This window comes from Vicugna pacos, chromosome 5 (assembly GCF_048564905.1).
Source record: "Vicugna pacos chromosome 5, VicPac4, whole genome shotgun sequence".
Taxonomy (NCBI): domain Eukaryota; kingdom Metazoa; phylum Chordata; class Mammalia; order Artiodactyla; family Camelidae; genus Vicugna; species Vicugna pacos.
Genome location: NC_132991.1, coordinates 49,535,069 through 49,553,707, shown reverse-complemented (window position 1 = coordinate 49,553,707; position 18,639 = coordinate 49,535,069). Strand labels below are relative to the sequence as shown.

The following is an 18,639-nucleotide window of genomic DNA, read 5'->3' as shown; positions in this document are numbered from 1 at the left end:
TATAATTAACAAAGAAATGGATGCAAAAAGCCTGACCTCAAGACTTCCTTTCTCAGCAGATCAAACTGTGATCTTAAACCTCAGAGTCTTTGCTTTCCTTGTGCAGGAAAGATAACTTCTGTGCCCAACTCACCTCATGGGACTTTGTGGGAATCAAGAAAGAAAAAATTACTTCAAAATATACACGCATGGGGGAGGGTATATAGTTCAGTGGTAGAGTGTATGCTTAACCTGCACGAGATTCTGGGTTCAATCCCCAATACCTCCATTAAAATAAATAAATAAACCTAATTACCTCTTACCCACAAAAAAACCTTTTTTTTAATTAAAAAAAAGATTTAAAATGACACTGAAAACAACAGTAAAGGGACTTTTTATAGGTGTCATCAAAACCCTTATAGTGGACATTAGCAACAGAATTTGGAGACTGGAATACAGATGAAAGTAGAGAAATGATATCTGGTTAATTAGTGAGTCCTGTCACAAAGACAATGAGTGGAAGTTGAAGGAATTCAAAGGAAGGCCTAAAATGTCACACAATATTGAATTGTGATGGGAAAAGCAGCTACTTTCTCCTAAATTCCAAGCTAGGAAATGCCAGTGCTGTCTACTACAGAGGTTTTAAAAGGTGGTGCCAGGAACAGGTCACCAAGAAATTATTCCAAATGCAAATTCTTTTAAATTTAAATACAGCTGATTTACAGTATTGTGTTAGTTTCAGATATACAGCATAGTGATTCAGTATTTTTGCAGGTTATATTCCATTATAAATTATTACAAGATAATGGGTATAATTCCCTGTGCTATGCAGTAAATCTTTGTTGCTTATGTATTTTATGCACAGTAGCTGGTATCTGTTAATCCCATACCCCTAATTTGTCTTTCCTCCTCTTCTCTCTCTTTGTTGGTAACCACAAGTTTATTTTCCATATCTCTGAATCTGTTTTGTATATACATTCATTCATACTGTTTTTTAGATTCTACATATAAGTGATATGTAGTATTTGTCTTTCTATCTGACATTTCACTAAGCATAATATTCTCTAGGTCCATCCACGTTCCTGCAAATGGCAATATTTCATTCCTTTTTATGACTGAGTAGTATTCCATTGCGCGCGTGCGTGTGTGTGTGTGTGTATATATATATATATATACACACACACATATATATATATACACACCACATCTTCTTAATCCAATTGTCTGTTGATGGACACTTGAGTTGTTTCCACGTCTAGGCTATTGCAAACAGTGCTGCTATGAATATTAGGGTGTGTGTATCCTTTTGGATTAGTGTTTTCCTTTTTTCCAGATATATACCCAGGAGTGGAAGTTCCAAATGCAAATTTTTTAGCTCATCCAAACCAGCAAATCAAACACTCTGAGGTCCAGCACTTTGTGTTTTAACAAGACTGAAAATATGCAGCAGGTGTAGAGGGTTGCCAAAGGGGCCCTGCTCTTCACAGAGAATAACAGTATAGTATTAGACGTAGATTCACTCCCAAGTAATAGACCTAAAGCCTCAGAAAAAAGGAATTAAAAAATTTTTCCTCAGAATTTAAAAAAAATAAGAATTTTAAGTGATAATTAATGTATATATTATTTAACATTTATTGAAATGGACTTTACATTACAAAATGGTTTTTAAAAACCTTAGAAAGCTCATGGAAAATTTTTACTACAAAAATAGTACCTCCACTTATGAATAAAGAAGAAAATAATGCAAAAATAAAAGTAAAATTAAAAACATAAAGCAAAAAGCTCTATTATGAACAACTCTGTTGTCTACTAATCCTTGAGACTGCAAAAATTTCTTGGATCCCAGATTCAGAAATAGAAAGAGATAACCCAGTCAATGCCTTTGACTAGACTGGAGGTCAGCAAACTTTTTACACAAAGGACCTGGCAGAAAACCTAGGCTTTGTGAGCCATACAATCTCATCACAGCTACTCAAGACTACCACTGTACAGCAGTTCCCTCTTATCCGTGGTTTCAATTTCTGAGGTCAACCCTGGCCTGAAAATATTAAGTGGAAAATTCCAGAAATAAACATAAGTTTTAAATTGCATGCTGTTTTGAGTAGCATGATGAAATCACCTGTCGTCCTGCTCCATCCTGCCCAGCTCGTAAATCATGCATTCGTCCAGCGTGCCCCACCCATTGGTCACTTAGCCATCTGGGTTATTAGATCAACTGCTGCGGTATCTCAGTGCTTGTGTTCAAGTCACCATTACTTTACTTAATAATGGCTCCTAAGTGCAAGAGCAGTGATGCTGGCAATAAAGATCTACCAAAGAGAAGCTGTAAAGGCCTTAAGTCCTTCCTTTAAGTGAAAAGGCAAGAGTTCTTGACTTAGGAAGGAAGGAAAAAATTGTAAGCTGAGGCTGTTAAGATCTACAGTAAAAACAAACCATCTATCTGTGAAAGTGTAAAGAAAGAAAAAGAAATTTGTGCTAGTTTTGCTATCGCATCTCAAACTGCAAAAGTTAAGGCCACAGTGCATGATAAGTACTTAGTTAAGATGGAAAAGGCATTAAATTTGTACAGTAAGATATTTCGAGAGAGAGAGACCACATTCACATGACTTTCATTACAGTATATTGTTATCATTGTTCTGTTTTATTATAAATTATTGTTAATCTCTTTGCCTAATTTATAAATTAAACTTTATCATCGGTATGTATGTATAGGGAAAAACATAGTATATATTAGAACAGTTCAGTGTTATCCACAGTTTCAGGCATCCACTGAGAGTCTTGAAACATATCCCCTGTGGATAAAGGGGGGCTACTCTAGTGGAAAAGAAGCCATAGACAAAATGCACATGAACGAGCACAGGTATGTTCTAATAAAACTTTATTTACAAAGCAAGACTGTAAGCCAGATTTGCCCTGTGGGCTATAACTTGCTGACTCTTGAACCAGAACTCACCATCCAAAGAGAACAATAATGAAAGATTAGGAAGAATTCTTGGGACCAGATATTGGAGGATACTTTCAAAGATTATAGATTACTAAAGAGCTTCCCATGACAGGTCTGTTTATTTGTGTTACAGCTGGCAAAGCATTTACAAAGGAAATTCTGAATTTATTGGCTTCTTGCCACCTTCAGATTTCTCCATCTTCTCTAACATATAATAGAAGGTACTTTATGCTTAGAAACACACAAACTGAAAAGTACTAACAAAAGGGTAGAGAAGATTTGTTTTGATCAGAGAAGACTTTTACCTATGATACCAATTTTATTAAAAGCCCCTTCTGGCAAAGAGTTGCTAATTTCCACCTGAAGGATAACATTCTAAGTAGTCCAGGAGTATTTTAAGAAAATGAATAAATTTTTTAAAGAAGGTAAAATGTAAACTGACTCTTTCTGCAAGTTTAGTTAACTTTGTAAAACTTAAGAAGGTGAAATGAAGCATGAAAACGGGCAAAATTTGTTGAGTTCCAAAATGAGTGATGAGACAAAAGTCTATACAAGAACATTCAAGTAATAAACTCTTAACCACCAACCATTCTCCCTACACACCCCTCCTACATAGTCTGACTTTCTTATCTTTGCCAGAGTATACTCGATGTAGTACAAATTTTGGTATTTCTTCACCGGTTTTTTTCTTTTAAACGTTTTATTCTTGAATAATTTTCGGTTTTCAGAGAGAGTTCCTATATACCTTCCATCCAGGACTTCCTCCAGTTTTCAGAAACTGACAAAACAAGAGATTTTAAAGCTTAACAATTTATAGTGCCAGTTGAAAAGAAAAATTAGACATTTGAAAATAAATTCAAATGCCAAATTTGTAGCTACTGTTTAAATAAACTATATAGTACTTTCAAATTTAGTTTTCTAAGCATGAAAATTTAGTCAGCAAATCACCCTTCAGTTCTCAGCTTGTGTCACCTCGAAATAGGCATATGCCCTGTCATTTTTCTGCACAATATTCTTTGCATTTCCTTCACAGCATTTATCTCACACAATAGTTAACATTATTTGTGTACTGGCTTATTGTCCATCCCCAGAGACTTTACCTGTCACATTTCCTTCTCTCCCTGTTATCATCTCTGTGCCCAGAATAGTGCCTGGTTCACACTGAGCAGAGATACTCAACAGACTTTGCTGGATGGATGAATGAATGAATGAATGAATGAACGAGAGCATGAATGAGCAAACACTTTAACTATGGCAGTATGGCAGGGGTGATATAAGGCACATGATAAAAGACACATCTATTTAAATTGCCACTGTTCCTTTACCAGCCATACACAGTTGAAGTTTTAGAGATCCTATGTGTTAGTCTATCATCTTTGTAATCACTTCTTACTGAGGCAAAGTTTAGAACTGAAATATTTGGAAAAAACTCAAAAATACTGGATTCCAACCGTATCGTGGTTTCGAAGACATTGTAGAAAAGCTTAAAAGACTAAAGGGGAGTGATGCAGCTCTCTTTATTCCCCTCAACTGCCTACCCCTCAGCTTCAAGTTCAAGGAATTACATGGGTTGTAGGAAAAAGAAAGGAAGGATAGACAGAAGGCTGGAAGGAAAGCAGGAGGGAAGGAAGGAAGGAGAAACTACCTATTCCGATGTTCTCTATGAACGTTTACAGTTCTCCCGAGGTCAAATACTACAAAATATGTCCAAAAGTCAAAGTACTTGATCCCTTGACCAAACCAAGGGAAAAGGAAGTCACTCCAAGATAAACATCCATAAAATATCCTTTTATCAGATAGAAAGAAGAAGGACAAAAGTGCTAGGGCACTGTCAGGCTCTCTGCTTCATTTAGATCATTTCTCTTTCTTCTGCTCCTGGGCCTGCGCTGTGATGAATGGTCACTAATAAATGCACTCAATGCATCACAAATTGGTCCACCATCCAAAGAGTACAATAATCCCACTGTCACTTCTGAAACATCTCCTGCCTATGATGTCATGAGCTGCAAATAACTCAAATTATCTGATGAACTAAAGACTTCATAGACTAAATCTCACTGCCAAGAAACGTACTGACATTAATACTAAAAAATGGAGTTGAGGGAAAAATTCATTTTAGACCACATACATAAATTTTAAAAGACCAAAAATAACAACATTAATAAAAGGTAAATAAAACTCTATATTTTTTCTGTATGTAAAAACAGAACAATTAGTAGTAGTAATGCTGAGATTATTCATTTTAAACTATTTTACTTACTTAAAGGATAAAGCAGATAAGTTTATAATGTTATTTTGAACCAATATTTTCAGTGTAAGAGAAAAGAGATATATAAATATAAAATCAAATAATATTAAAACACCATAAAGTTAACTTGGAAAAATCAACACAAACTCATAAATGTATTTCTGACTCTTTTCTCTGAAAAAGCCTGGAAACCCTGACAACCAATAAGAATGAGCACCCTTAATGCCCAGATTGTAGTTTCTAAATTCCATTTTCTACTAAAAGGAACCAGGGCGCCTTATAATGACTGACTCTTAGGTTGAACTGTGAAATGAATGAGAGGAGCCTGAAGTATCCTGTTGTGCCAAAAAACTAATGGGACATGGGTGCTTCTGGGATCTTCTGCAACTTGATCTGGGTGCTGATTATATGGAAATTGTTCAGTTTGTGAAAATTCACTGTGATTCACTTGTGATAGCTTCTCTTTTCTGTATGTATATACAGGAACCAATCTGAACGGGCTCTCAAGGAACAAAGAGCACCCAGAAAAAAAAGTCACTATAACTAGTCAACACAGAACAAATATTTTTAAAATTCATGAATTTACAATGATCCTCAAGAAAAAAGGGAATTCTTCCCCTAAAAATACAAAGAAATATCTTTGATCATCTTTTGAAGAAAGAGCTCAAGTAAAATGGTATCAGCATAGTCCATTCTCATTGGATATTCTCTCCATTTTTACTACCTGAGGGAGGAGTCTCATGACCCTCGTGACGGGTAAAAGGGAGCAGACGTCAGCTTTCTTGCCATGCCAGGGCTGAATACTCTTCTTCCAGTTTCTCCCTGTGTTATATTTGCTGACTGGTGGCCTGATTTACTGGGTTTACCCTTTTCACCACATTTCAACCTGTTTTATACGTCAATAATGGCTTTCAAGGCCCTTTCGTTCGATTTTTTTGGTCCTGGTTGTCCTTTCCTCAGGGAGTTAAGGGACATGGAACGTGGAGCTGAGAACAGGAATGCCAAGAAAAAGAGATAAAGAGGCTTTCTGAAAGCACTTCTGAGTGTACATGTACACACACTAATTCCTATGACAAAAGAGGAATGAAGTAAACACATTCCATTAAGGAAATGAAATGTTGGTTACCTGCTTTTTTCCTTTTAAGAGTTTAATTTCTTTCTCATATAGTCAAGTCACAACTCAGCAGATGTGTGGAAACAAATTTCCAGTTACTTTATTTCTATGAACTTAAACCTGATCGTCAAAGAGGTGCATACACATTTCATCTTTACGTGTGGTCAAGTATCAAGAGATCCCAGGCAATACTGACCTAGGAGATTCCATGAGACAGAGCAAAAGTAATGCAGCCAGAGCACAGTAAACTATTAGAAATAAACATCGAACCCAGCCAACCTTCTTTCTTGCTTGCTTCAACATTAAAAATGAATATCCTGAGGCCCAAGATCTGCGTAACAGATACTATGCATTTGAAAAATGGGTTGTTGGGATAAGAACCACTGTTTTAGGATCAAGTCAGCTTCCCTGTTATCTGTAAACTATGATCAAACAATTAATATTTGAGTTTAACTATGATCAATTAACATTTGAGTTTAGCAGACAGAAAAGTGCTATCCTTGTAAGGACCCCATGATTTTAAATGCTTTTCATGGTTAAAGTTCTTTATTACCATATAAAAGTTGGATTCAATATCAAATGAACAGGAACATTCCTGAAAGTAGTGCAGCCCCAATAATACATAGTGATCAAACATGGGGAAAGAGTTTTGTTATTAACTAAAACTCACTGTCCTTGAAGGTATATCTGATTCCGATGGTGAGATTTCTTAATGTCAAAAGTTCTATACCTGTAGATGGCACAGCATATAGATCACTGAATCACTGTGGTGTCCAGAATGAGTAAGAGGCCGGAAGATGGACTCTAAATGTCTACAGGTATCATTCAAATAGAAGCCGACTCAATTAATCACTTTTACCTCCCTGGACGGAAACAGTCCGATCAGGCAACAGAACCCTTAGGCTATGACGTATCAGACTCTGAGATGATAATCTCAAGGGCTGGAAAAAATGATTCATACTTTATCAATATGTAAATAAGATTTCCAAACTAAGAACAATGGAACATCTGGTTTTGGATAAGTTTTCCTTCCTCATAGACAAGCCAGACGGGTGTCAGCTTAACCTCAGAAAGCCATCATTCTCAAAGTACATGAATTTTATATATAATAATAAAATGCCAAAAGGGAAAAAAGACTAAAAGACAATTATGTGGAAACTACAGGGAAGTGGTTTCATGTAAGTAGAGAAGAAACTGATGCTCAAAGCAGGAATCTTGACTTCAAAAGCCTGCAGGTGCCAGGCAAGTGACATAAATCCATAAGGCTGGTTGGGTTAAGTACTTAGGAAGTGGTAAAGGCTACCAAACTTCAGTCCTTGAAATATTAAGAAGATCAGACCAGATTTTTAATCTTCCAAGAGAGGCCAAGTATCTGATTTTTTTATGTGAAATTTCTAGATTGTCCAATGTTGGCAATTAATTCCATTTTAAAAAAAGAAAACTTTTACAGGCTAAAAAAAAGTTATAGTCTAAAACTTGGCCTGTAGGCCACCAGTTTGCAAGCTGTGCTTTAAAATGTAACTTTAAATACTGTATAGCACAGGGAAATACATACAAGATTTTATGGTAGCTCATGGAGAAAAAAAGGTGACAATGAATATATATATGTTCATGTATAACTGAAAAATTGTGCTCTACACTGCAATTCAATACAACATTGCAAAATGATTATAAATCAATAAAAAATATTTTAAAAATGTGAAAAAAGTAACTTTAAATAGTGCAATAATAAACAAAGTTTCTGACACAATAATTATACTAAATAACTGACCTTGGTTTCTGTTCTCCAGGAAGGAGCAGTCTGTGCAAGGAGAGGGTAGAAGTGGTATCAAGAACATCTGTGAGCATTTCCCAAATTACAGATGTTGCAACTATCACCACCACCATCACCACCACCACCCGCTGCTGCCCCTGTGCCTCAGAGAAAACGAGTCTGAGTAGAGGACACATGTTGCAAAAGATCCGCAAGAGCTCTAACGGTACACCCTCACACTCTGGGCGTCACTGATCTCAACAAAGTAGAAAGCTTTGTATAACTGGGAGGGATGTGTCCAAATTGTGAAGACTCAACTCACTGGGCCTAAGATGTCAAATGGCATATGTGAGGTGGCTCTGAAAATAATAAATGCAAATTACAAAGATGACAAGGAGCCCAGAGTGAACATTGCTGGTGTCATATTAGTTATTTCAGTCTCATGTGCAAAAAGAATACAGTCAGTTGTCTACCTGTTCACTATGGAAGATCATAAAAATGGGATGTGTTTGCAAGAACGTGTGTATGCAGGCACATGTGGGTCTGTGTACAAGTGCATATATGACGAAAGCAGGAATAGCTCTTTGGCCACTTGCAGGCTTAGCTCTGCAGGCTCATTACTCGAAAAGGGAAGGGCAGTGTCTTATTTTCACATGATGCCAGACTGCAGACAGAAAAAGATTAAATAACGCGGCATGTTTTTCTACTTCCTATCCTTAAAAAAATTACTGCAGAACTTTTAATAAGATGGCTAAACATAACCAGAATTATCACATCTTATTTTTGGATCTGATATATATATAAAAAATAGAAACACGTACCTATGATGTAGTAATATCTCACTAATATTTTGCTATCATTAAGCACTGCCTAATCTTACCCTGCTTTTGACTTTAAGCTTGCATTCTCCTAACTCACCTTGTAACTGGGAGTCAAAGTCTTCTAGGCTGGCTTTAAGGTAAAAGCTGTTCAAGAGGTTTGTCCTCAGGTGCCTGCAGCTTTTTTCCTGGGAACTTGGTCTGTCTACTGAGCCTGCTGGGGTTATCTGGTAAATTACAGGAGTGGCTCCTTGATTTCCTTCTCTTGCTCTTTTGCAGAAAGGGGCAGAAGCTGAAAAAGAAAGAGTACAGTCATATACTACATCTCCACTGACCTCTCATGAGCCTCTGTGGCCAACAGAAAATTCCTTCCAGTTTATCTTTTGAGGAGAAAGTTCACAAGGGATGGCAACTCAGCCATTTACCACCTTTGCTCAATCCTATGCCATCTCAAAGATTTAACCCTTGAGCTCCTTACCAATCAGTAAAGTTTACATCTTCCCTAGAGTTGGGAGTAAGTAAACTCTCAATTTATAAAGCAAATATTTCCTAAAAGGACACAAAGCATGTCTTCCAGAAACACATTTAAACCTTCAATTAAATGTAAACTTCAGTTTTTAATAACAGTCACTATGAGGTGGTTCCCTCACATATGCACATCAATGTACAATCCCAATACCCCGATAAAGACCGATCACTAGCTTCTAGGCTGCCTTAACGCAGTACAGGCAAACTTCTCTCGTTACTGCCAAACTCCTAGAACAATCCTCAAGCAGAAAGAGCCGATTATACTGACAAAGTATAGTGTTCAACTTGACATAATTCCTCAGAAGGCAAAGAAAGAATACTTTATGAGAAGATAAAACATGTTCACTTTAAGTTTAAAAAGGAGGACCATACATCTCAAAAATGTTCTCCTAGGGCAGTCTACCCAAGCAATAGAAATAAAAGCAAGAATAAACAAATGGGACCTAATGAACCTTACAAGCTTCTGCCCAGGTTTGATTATTTTTCAAGCCTAGTCTTTCATTCTGTGTTAGTTTTTTTTTTTTTTTTACTTATTGAAAGGAAAAAAAAAAGACAATGCACAAACAGGTATTCTGAAAAGTTATGATTTAATAAAAGTGCAAAAACATGTCTGTCCACCCAGTTTCTTATGCTGTGATACACTTTAAATACCATTTTTCTGCAAAAAAGTGTTTGTTCTAAATGCCTCTTCACCTCTACAAAAATTTAAAAAGGGATTTAAAATTTTCTATTGTGTTGTAAGACAATTCTGTGCATATTATAATTCCTAGATAAAACTGAATTGATAACTATGATGGTGGCATAGAAGAACTAGGGTTAGGATTCATCAATATTATTTTTTTGTATGCTCAGCATTATGTTTATTTTCTGCAAATACTATTCAATCTATGCTCTTTAATCCCAGATAATAATAGGCAGACTGAATATGAATCGTCATCTATAGAAATTCCCCTACCCACCTTTTCCTTGCTTTTCCCTCTGATGGGCTCTGCCAAACTTAGGAGAGGGAGAGAACACTGAAAAAGGAAAGAGAAAGAATATGGTAAAGAAGCCCCCTGTGCTATACTGCAGTTCTTTTTGCCCACTCCATCCCCATTCCTCTTCCCTTGTCTTATTCTCCGTAACTTCTTACCATCCTATAGTAGTAAATGGGAAGGTAAAGGAGAAGAGAAGACCACGGGGTAACATCAAGGTTTTCTCTCTGTCTCTGTCCCCCTAGTCCAGCAGCAGAGGTGAGGGAGAAAGGGAGGGATGCATCTTGCTAACCACACCTAAGGAATGCCCCAGCCCTTCTGCATCACACACACTGCTGGTGTGTCCTGTCTCCAGCCTGTGTAATCACACCTTGGCTCGAGGATCGTTTTCCACTTCACTCGTCTCTTTTCCTACATCCTTCAAAATCCAGCTCAAAAGTACAATTTCCAACTCTTTCATCAATCTTCCCAGCTAGAAGGAAGCAGCTTCTCATCAACACCTGGTACTTTGGTCAATTCAACTGATGTGAGGCTGTCCTGGTCCTCCCTCATGTTCTGACACCTCTTATCTCCCCTACCACACTGCGTTGACTCTGGGAAGCTACGACCAGACTTTAGTTCGCTGCATACAGTAAGTGTGAGAGTTAAAAAGTGAATTTTGTAAGGTTTCTACTTATACGTACTTTGTAAAAGAGCTTGTTCTGAGACTATAATTAATGTTCATATGGACATTTTGTACAATTTTTAAAAGGACAACAACCATGATAAAGTATAATGCCTTCTATAACCTTCAGGGGGGATTACTGCTCTGCATTAAAAATGACAAATCAATACATGGTTCAGATATAATCAATCATCTCTCATAGTTACTGAAGCCAGAAATATTAGGAATATTTGTTTTAATTAAGTTTCAAAAACTTGGTTAGGACAGTAAGATTTATATGGTCATGTTCAAATTCCAAATTTCCAGGTGACTCAGTTTTATTCAAAAACTAGGAAGTCAACCAAGTGGCAACAAAACTTTATTTTAATTAGAAACTGCACAAGGTCTTGTTTTACCTTGCAGATCAACTGCGTGTGGGGCTGAAGTCCAAAAGTGCTAAATTAATAAAGTTCAAGTCTGATTACTCCTTCTGACAACCCACATTGAAGATTAATCCTTAAAGCTCTCATTAAAAAATAAACTCAGAGAAGGGAAGCGGTAGTTTCTTTCTAAAACCATAACCAAAATTGACACTTTAAAAGAAAACATATCTGAATTTTTACCAACACACACAAAAGGAATCACGTTCTAATTTAATGATATCATCTGCAGCCCAAAAAGACTTCTGACACCCACCTTCAGAACTATTCATAAATCAAAAGTTGGAAAGGTTGGAAAGGTTGATTTGAACAAAGTCTCCTACACTAGCCAGTACTTGAGGGAGTCTGCAAAATCTCACCAGGGGAGTTTAGTTATTTGGCAAAGGTTCCTTCCGAATGGCTCATTCAGGAAGCAAATGATCCATTATCTTTGCAACAGAATTTTTCCTATGAATCGTGTGACTAATCCTCCCACAGCCTGAATTTTTCCCATTAGACACAACGTTTTTGTCCAGCACACTCCCCACACATTCCACTCATGTCTTATTCAAGCCCCTCAGGGCAAAGGATGTATTCTATTCTACCAGAGACAAGACTGTCCCGTGTAGCACTAAGTTAATGCAGAGAATGCACAGTGGAGGCCAGATAAAGCAAGCTCCATCACTCTGTAAAATACAGAAGAAAGGATCCTTAAAATAGTAAAGACATTAAAGACAACCAGAATAACCAGCAGAGTATATTTACATAAAGTTAGCGTCAATATAGCAAAGTGCATTTCACAACAAAAATAAGAAATGAGACACTTCTATTTCCTGTACAGAATGTAGCCCATGGTTTTGATTCAAAGCCCACATCACTTCCACAAAAGACAGTTTTGTCTTAATTTGGGGTTAAACAGCCTAAATTGCCTCACAAAGAAAACTGTAGCCCAAGACACAGCATACGATCTTTCCTCACTATCTTGCTTACTTTGTCTACTGTCTCCACTAAATACCTTAGCTGGTAAAGAGATAATTATTTTGCTTTTCTCAGTGGCTACAATGTTTACACAAAAAGTTGATTTTTCTCTTCCTATCTGTGATAATCTTAAGTACAAGAGTTTCCACACTGTGTCTAAATCCCTGGAGAACACAGTTTTAGTGCTACAGCCCAATAGAATTTGTGGAAATGGGTTATGCTAGGGTAACTTCCTGAAGATGAAAACCACAAACTCCAGTCACTTGCACCTGGCAACTGTGATGGCTTTCCTGTCAATAACTGAAGAGCAGAGTTGTAACTTGGAAAGTGACCTAATCTCATTAGTGCTACCATGTATCACAGAAGTTAAAGGACATTTCAAACAGTGAAGAGAAGTGTATGAAAATCAAGAGATGGGAAAGTGGAGACTGTAGTTACAGTACTCAGAGTTTAGGGTGCAAAAAAGGACAGTGGGGGAAGGAAAGGCAGAGAGGAGGCTTCAAACACCGTGGAAGGTCTTAAATGCGGGTGAGAGACCAGGTTTCACCGGGTAGGCTGTAAAGAACAGGAGTGAAGTTCAGAGCAGGGAAGTCATGTGATTATGCTTCAAGGAGGCAGAACCAGGAGAACAAATTGGAGGAAAGAGAACCCAGAGGCAAGAGAGGACCTCAAAAGACATAGCAGTCAAAAAGGGAGGGCAGAGCTACCTGGGACCTGGGAGAGTGGGCTTCAGGAGGGACAAGTGAAGAGTGCTGATTTGACAGGGGAGACTGTCATCCCATTTGGCCTCACACAGTTCTTGTCTTACCAAAATAATGGAAAATAAAGCACATCTGGAAATATAGCCAATATTTTATTACAACTATAAATGGACACTTCTTTTAAAAATTTAAAAATTGCGAATCACCAAGCATAGAAAACAAACTTATGGTTACCAAAGGGGAAAGAGGGTAGGAGAGGGATAAATTAGGAGTTTGGGATTAGCAGATACAAACTACTGTATATAAAATAGATAAACAAGGTCTTATTGTATAGCACAGGGAACTATATTCAGTATCTCGTAATCATAATGGAAAAGAATATGAAAAAGAATATACATATGTAACTGAATCACTTTGCTGTACACCAGAAGCTAACACAACATTGTAAATTAACTACATTTCAATAAAAATTTTTTTAATTCAAAGAATGTGAATCACTATGTTGTATACCTGAAGCTTACATATATTGTATATCAACTATACTCCAATTTAAAAAAAAAAAGTAAAGAAAGTATATCTATATTTTCAGAAATGTGACTGAAGTAATATAAGATATGGTCAACATGCTAAGAAATTAAAATAATGTCCTCAACACAAAACATATTTTTCTCATTCTGTTATATTTCTATGACCTAGGCCAATTTTTTCAGATTTTTTTTGGTTTGTATTTAACTTGGTTCAAATTGAGACACATTTCTCTGAGGATAGGAAAGTGCAATAATTCTGCAAATCCTGAGCATTCAAAGAAAAATTTATTTTTCCAAATCAAACAGTTCTGTTAATACTGAAAAATTCAGATGACTGATTATACAGATAAGAACTCTGCTTATAGATTACTTAAAGGAGTCTTCATTTTATTATTCTCTAGACAATTTCTGTTTTCTATCCAAAGAACAAATATTACAGAAACTATTCAATGGTTCTATTACTCAGCTGAGTGAAATTTTACTTAAAAAATAACCTCCTTAACTCTAAAGCACTATAGATGTGCTTTGGACATATCCAGTCTTCCAAAAGTAGATGCAACAGAGCAAGAGTCAGCACTTCCTCTGTGACAGTCCCCAACAGTAAACATTTCAGGTTACGTGGGTCATGCAGTGTACCACTTAATGCAGATACTCAACTCTGCCTTTGTAGCAGGAAAGCACCCACAGACAATATGTCAGTGAATGAGCATGGCCATGTTCCAATAAAACTTTATTTATAAAAATGTGGTGGCTCACATTTGGCCCGTGGATTGTAGTTTGCTGACCCCAGTCTAGCAGATGGCCCAGCTGTGGCAACTTGGCATAGTTCCATTGCTCTTTTCTCATCAGTGAGCATAACACTGATGACACAATAAAAAAAAGACTGAGAAAAGGGGTTCCAAGGAAAATCTCCACTGTTGGCATAGTAATAAGAGGGAAAACAAAATGAAGAGGTTCTAAGGAAGGGATAGATTTAAGGAAACAAGCTAAGTTTTGGATAAATTGAAACAAGACTGTAGAGTTTGCTGATGTCTCAGGTCACTGCTGAGAGACTCCAACATATTCTAAATGGAAATATGAAAATCTGACTCACGAAACCATTTCAGGAAGTTCTCTGACTAATGCCAAAAGTGGTTATTAATTGGGAGAAAACTTTAGGGAAAACTTAACCTATTAAACAAAAATATGTTTAAGAAATGCATGAATCCTGTCAGAATATTCACGTGAGAAAAAGCCAGGGAATTTGGAGATTTATGAAAGCCTCAAATCAAACTTCCTTCATGAATTCTGATGATCATACTATATTTACTTGATAGAGCAGAGGAAAAGTAAGGAAATACTATCATCAAAGCTTACCAATCTATATTTAAGTCTGTAAAAGAGTTATGAAAAAACTACTTTAATTCAGTTACATCAGCTTAATGTTACCACTAATTTATATTGAAAGTGACTTACTAGCTTTGTGACCTTGTGCAAATTACTTTACTTCTCTGTGCCTCAGGTTCCTCATGTGTAAAAATGCAGCTCTTTCTCGGAGGATGAAGCAAGCTAATGCATGCAGTGTTCAGAACAGACCCAGCACACGGGAAGCGCTCAGATGCTAACGCTGCTGCTGCTCCCCTGAGTCGCATCTCCCCAGCCAGCTTTACCTGATACCCCTCCTCTGCCCTTGCCTTCTCCTTCTGGGCTCCCCTGGGTGGTCCTGACTCATTCCGAGGACTTCAACCTATAACTTGCTAGAGACTGCTGAGTCTCTCTCCAATGCTGGCATCTTTTCCAGGCTGCATTTCCAACTGTCTAGTGGACATTTCCATTGGAATATATCATGAGCACCTGAAACTCAGTGGGTCTAAAAATCAAGCCCATAATCTTTCTACCCTTTCCCCTTTCCTCTCCTTGCCCTCTGTTTTAGTTAATGACATCACTATCTACCCTTAAACCCAGCTAGAAATGAGTTACTTTTCTTTTCTTTTTTTTAATAGACTTTATTCTTTTAGAGCAGTTTCAGGTTCACAACAGAATTGAGCAGAAAATACAGAGAGTTCCCACATAGCCCTCCCCACTCACACATATATACTCCCCTTCCCTCAGCATCCCTCATCAGTGTGGCATATTTGGTACAATCGATGAACCAACATGGGCACTTTATTACCAACCAAAGTCCATAGTTTACATTAGAGTTCACTCGAAATGGCAGGTACTTTTAACTATTTTATGTGCAACTCTCCCATTTAACTCACCCCAGGTCCTCTGACATCTGTCCCCTTTTTTTTTTCCCAGAAGGTATGTTGTCTTTTTTTTTTTTTTTTTTAATGGCTGTACTACTGGGGATTGGACCCAGGACCTTGTGCATGCTAAGCACGTGCTCTACCACTGGGCTATTACCCTCCCCTATCACTTCTATCTCAAAATGTCTTTTTTTTTTAACATTTTTTATTGATTTATAATCATTTTACAATGTTGTGTCAAATTCCAGTGTTCAGCACAATTTTTCAGTCATTCATGGACATATACACACTCATTGTCACATTTTTTTCTCTGTGATTTATCATAACATTTTGTGTATATTTCCCTGTGCTACACAGTGTAATCTTGTTTACCTATTCTACAATTTTGAAATCCCAGTCTATCCCTTCCCACCCTCTACCCCCCTGGTAACCACAAGTCTGTATTCTCTGTCCATGAGTCTATTTCTGTCCTATATTTAAGCTTTGTTTTTGTTTGTTTGTTTTTGCTTTTGTTTTTTAGATTCCATATATGAGCGATCTCATGTGGTATTTTTCTTTCTCTTTCTGGCTTACTTCACTTAGAATGACATTCTCTAGGAGAATCCATGTCTTTAATAGACATCGCTCTCTTTTTGCCATCTCAGCTATCTCTACCCGAGATTATTTATATCTGCCTGTTGGTTTCTCCGCTTCGAATCATTCTCTCCTCCAAGACATCTTTCACTGCCATCAGAGCCATCTTTCTTAAAACATACATTGGATCACAATATTCTCTACTGCTTGGGGGAGACCTGCAGGCAAGCTTCAGAGCACCTGGAAACCCTCTGAAATTGGATACAAAAATTTGTGAGCCCTTGATCAAAAAAGATTCATTGTCTGAGAAGACAATTTTTAAACTGCTAAGCAGGGTGCAATCTGTAATTTTAAATTGTATGTTAGTCACTCTCCTCATGTTCCACCCTGCTTTAGGTACACTGAACATCATATTTTCCTCCAAACGTGCACATCAAATGCCATTTCGCCTCTCTGAGCCTTTACATATGCTGTTCCCTCTACCTGTGATGCTCTTCTCTGCCTGCTGAGCACTTGAGCATTCTTTAAGTCCTGGCTCAGGCCTCAAATGTCACCTCTGTAATGCCTTGCCTAAGTGCAAAACAATGCATTCACAACAAGAGACGCTAAGTGGATTTCTGGTGTCTGTTTATCATATCCTGATCTGAAATTTCTTAAATTCAAAGCTTTATACTATACAAAATAAACAGCCTAAAATATTTAGACACATAATGTGTTTCCTTAAGTCTAGGGACATCCTTACCTGTGTCCTTGGATTTTAATAAGATCAAGAGTAAGACCCTGGAACCTAAGTGCCTAGGTTCAAATCCTGGCTCAGCCATTTACCGGTAGTGGGACCCGGGTTACATAGCTTCTCAATGCCTCAGTTTCATAATCTGTCAAGATAGAGAGAGTGACAGTATCCACCCTTCAGGATTATTCAGAAGAGTAAATGAGTTTATATGTAGAGTACTTAAAACTATGTAAGTGTTTGTTGTTATAATTACTTGTTAAAATCAATGGCCAGGACAAGAGGTTTCCACAGATAATCAGACAGCAAAACTAACTGACCTTGCCACATAACCCTCAAGCTTTAGCCAACTGATTTAATTAGCCAGAGAATACAAAAAGGGTCCCTTTTCACCAATGTTTTTATCAACTGAAAAGTGTTTCAAGTCTACCTGATAAAATTCAGATGCGTCTCCTTTGGCCTCCCATAGCTAAAAATATCACCTCAGAATATTTCCAAGGCGCAGCACAGGTAGACTAATTACTTCACACACACCCACCAAAAGAAACCCAGAGCTGCTCTTTACTGGGCAGCGAATCAATGGGCCCCCTCATTGCTTACAAAGTGCCCAATATGAAGGGAAAATGCCAAGTAGGAAATTGAGGAGAAAGATAAAGGAGCTTAATGACTCAGCTTTCAAACAAACCAGCTTGCTTGCTAGAGAAATGGAATATTAGGCATTTTAGCATCACCCTCACTTTGGTAAAAAAAAAAAAAAGTGAAATGTAGATCCTAACATCACTGAACCTGGGGAGGAATCAAAATAAGTGATGTAGTGATGTAGCTGACTTTCATCTGAGTGATAGGACTGCGTGATATATTTGGCACTGCCTCTGTGCAAAATTTCCAGCCAAAGAAAAGCCATTTGACCCAGACCACACAAACTGCAGTTGTGTAACAGTATTTTTTGTTCCCCAGAAAAGAAATCCAAAAGGATCACTTTACTCTTTATGAATAATAATACTTAATAATCAGGCCTAAGGTAAAACACTTGAGTTAATATTTGAAACTAAGGAAAGAGAGAATAAAGCCCAAATTCCTTATCCTAGCATTAAAAGTCCTCCATGATCTAACTCCAACTAACTTTCCAACTTTATCTTCCATGACAGGCTTCTTGAAATCATCAACCAAATACAATTCCTTATAGTTTCTCCAAACACACCCACTCTCTGCCCACCCTGTGTTTCCTCTAACTACAATAGTCTTCCCCTTACTTCCCCAAAGTCTAAATTCCATCCTTCCCTTAAACCTTGCATGGATGATGTGGCATCATCTCCTATGGCTTAGCTAGAAGTAATTCTCCAGGTTTTCAACTTTCATAATTCTTGCTCAGCACCTCTTGGACTTCCCTCAGTTTATGCTGACCAGCATTTCCTCAGAATGGAGGCTCTCTGAGGGCAACATCCATACCTGCTCCATGTCTCTAAGCCCAACTGCACCATG

General features: G+C 37.4%; 1 protein-coding gene across 3 annotated transcripts in view; it reads right to left on the bottom strand.

Annotated features, from left to right (window-relative positions):
- Nucleotides 1–18,639, bottom strand: part of OSBPL6 (oxysterol binding protein like 6) — a 183,437-nt gene that overhangs the window by 93,310 nt on the left and 71,488 nt on the right. For all 3 annotated transcript variants that reach the window (XM_072961219.1, XM_072961221.1, XM_072961220.1), the window contains exon 2: nucleotides 8,957–9,148. The gene's annotated coding sequence lies outside the window, so the exon portion shown is untranslated. The remainder of the gene's footprint in view (nucleotides 1–8,956; nucleotides 9,149–18,639) is intronic.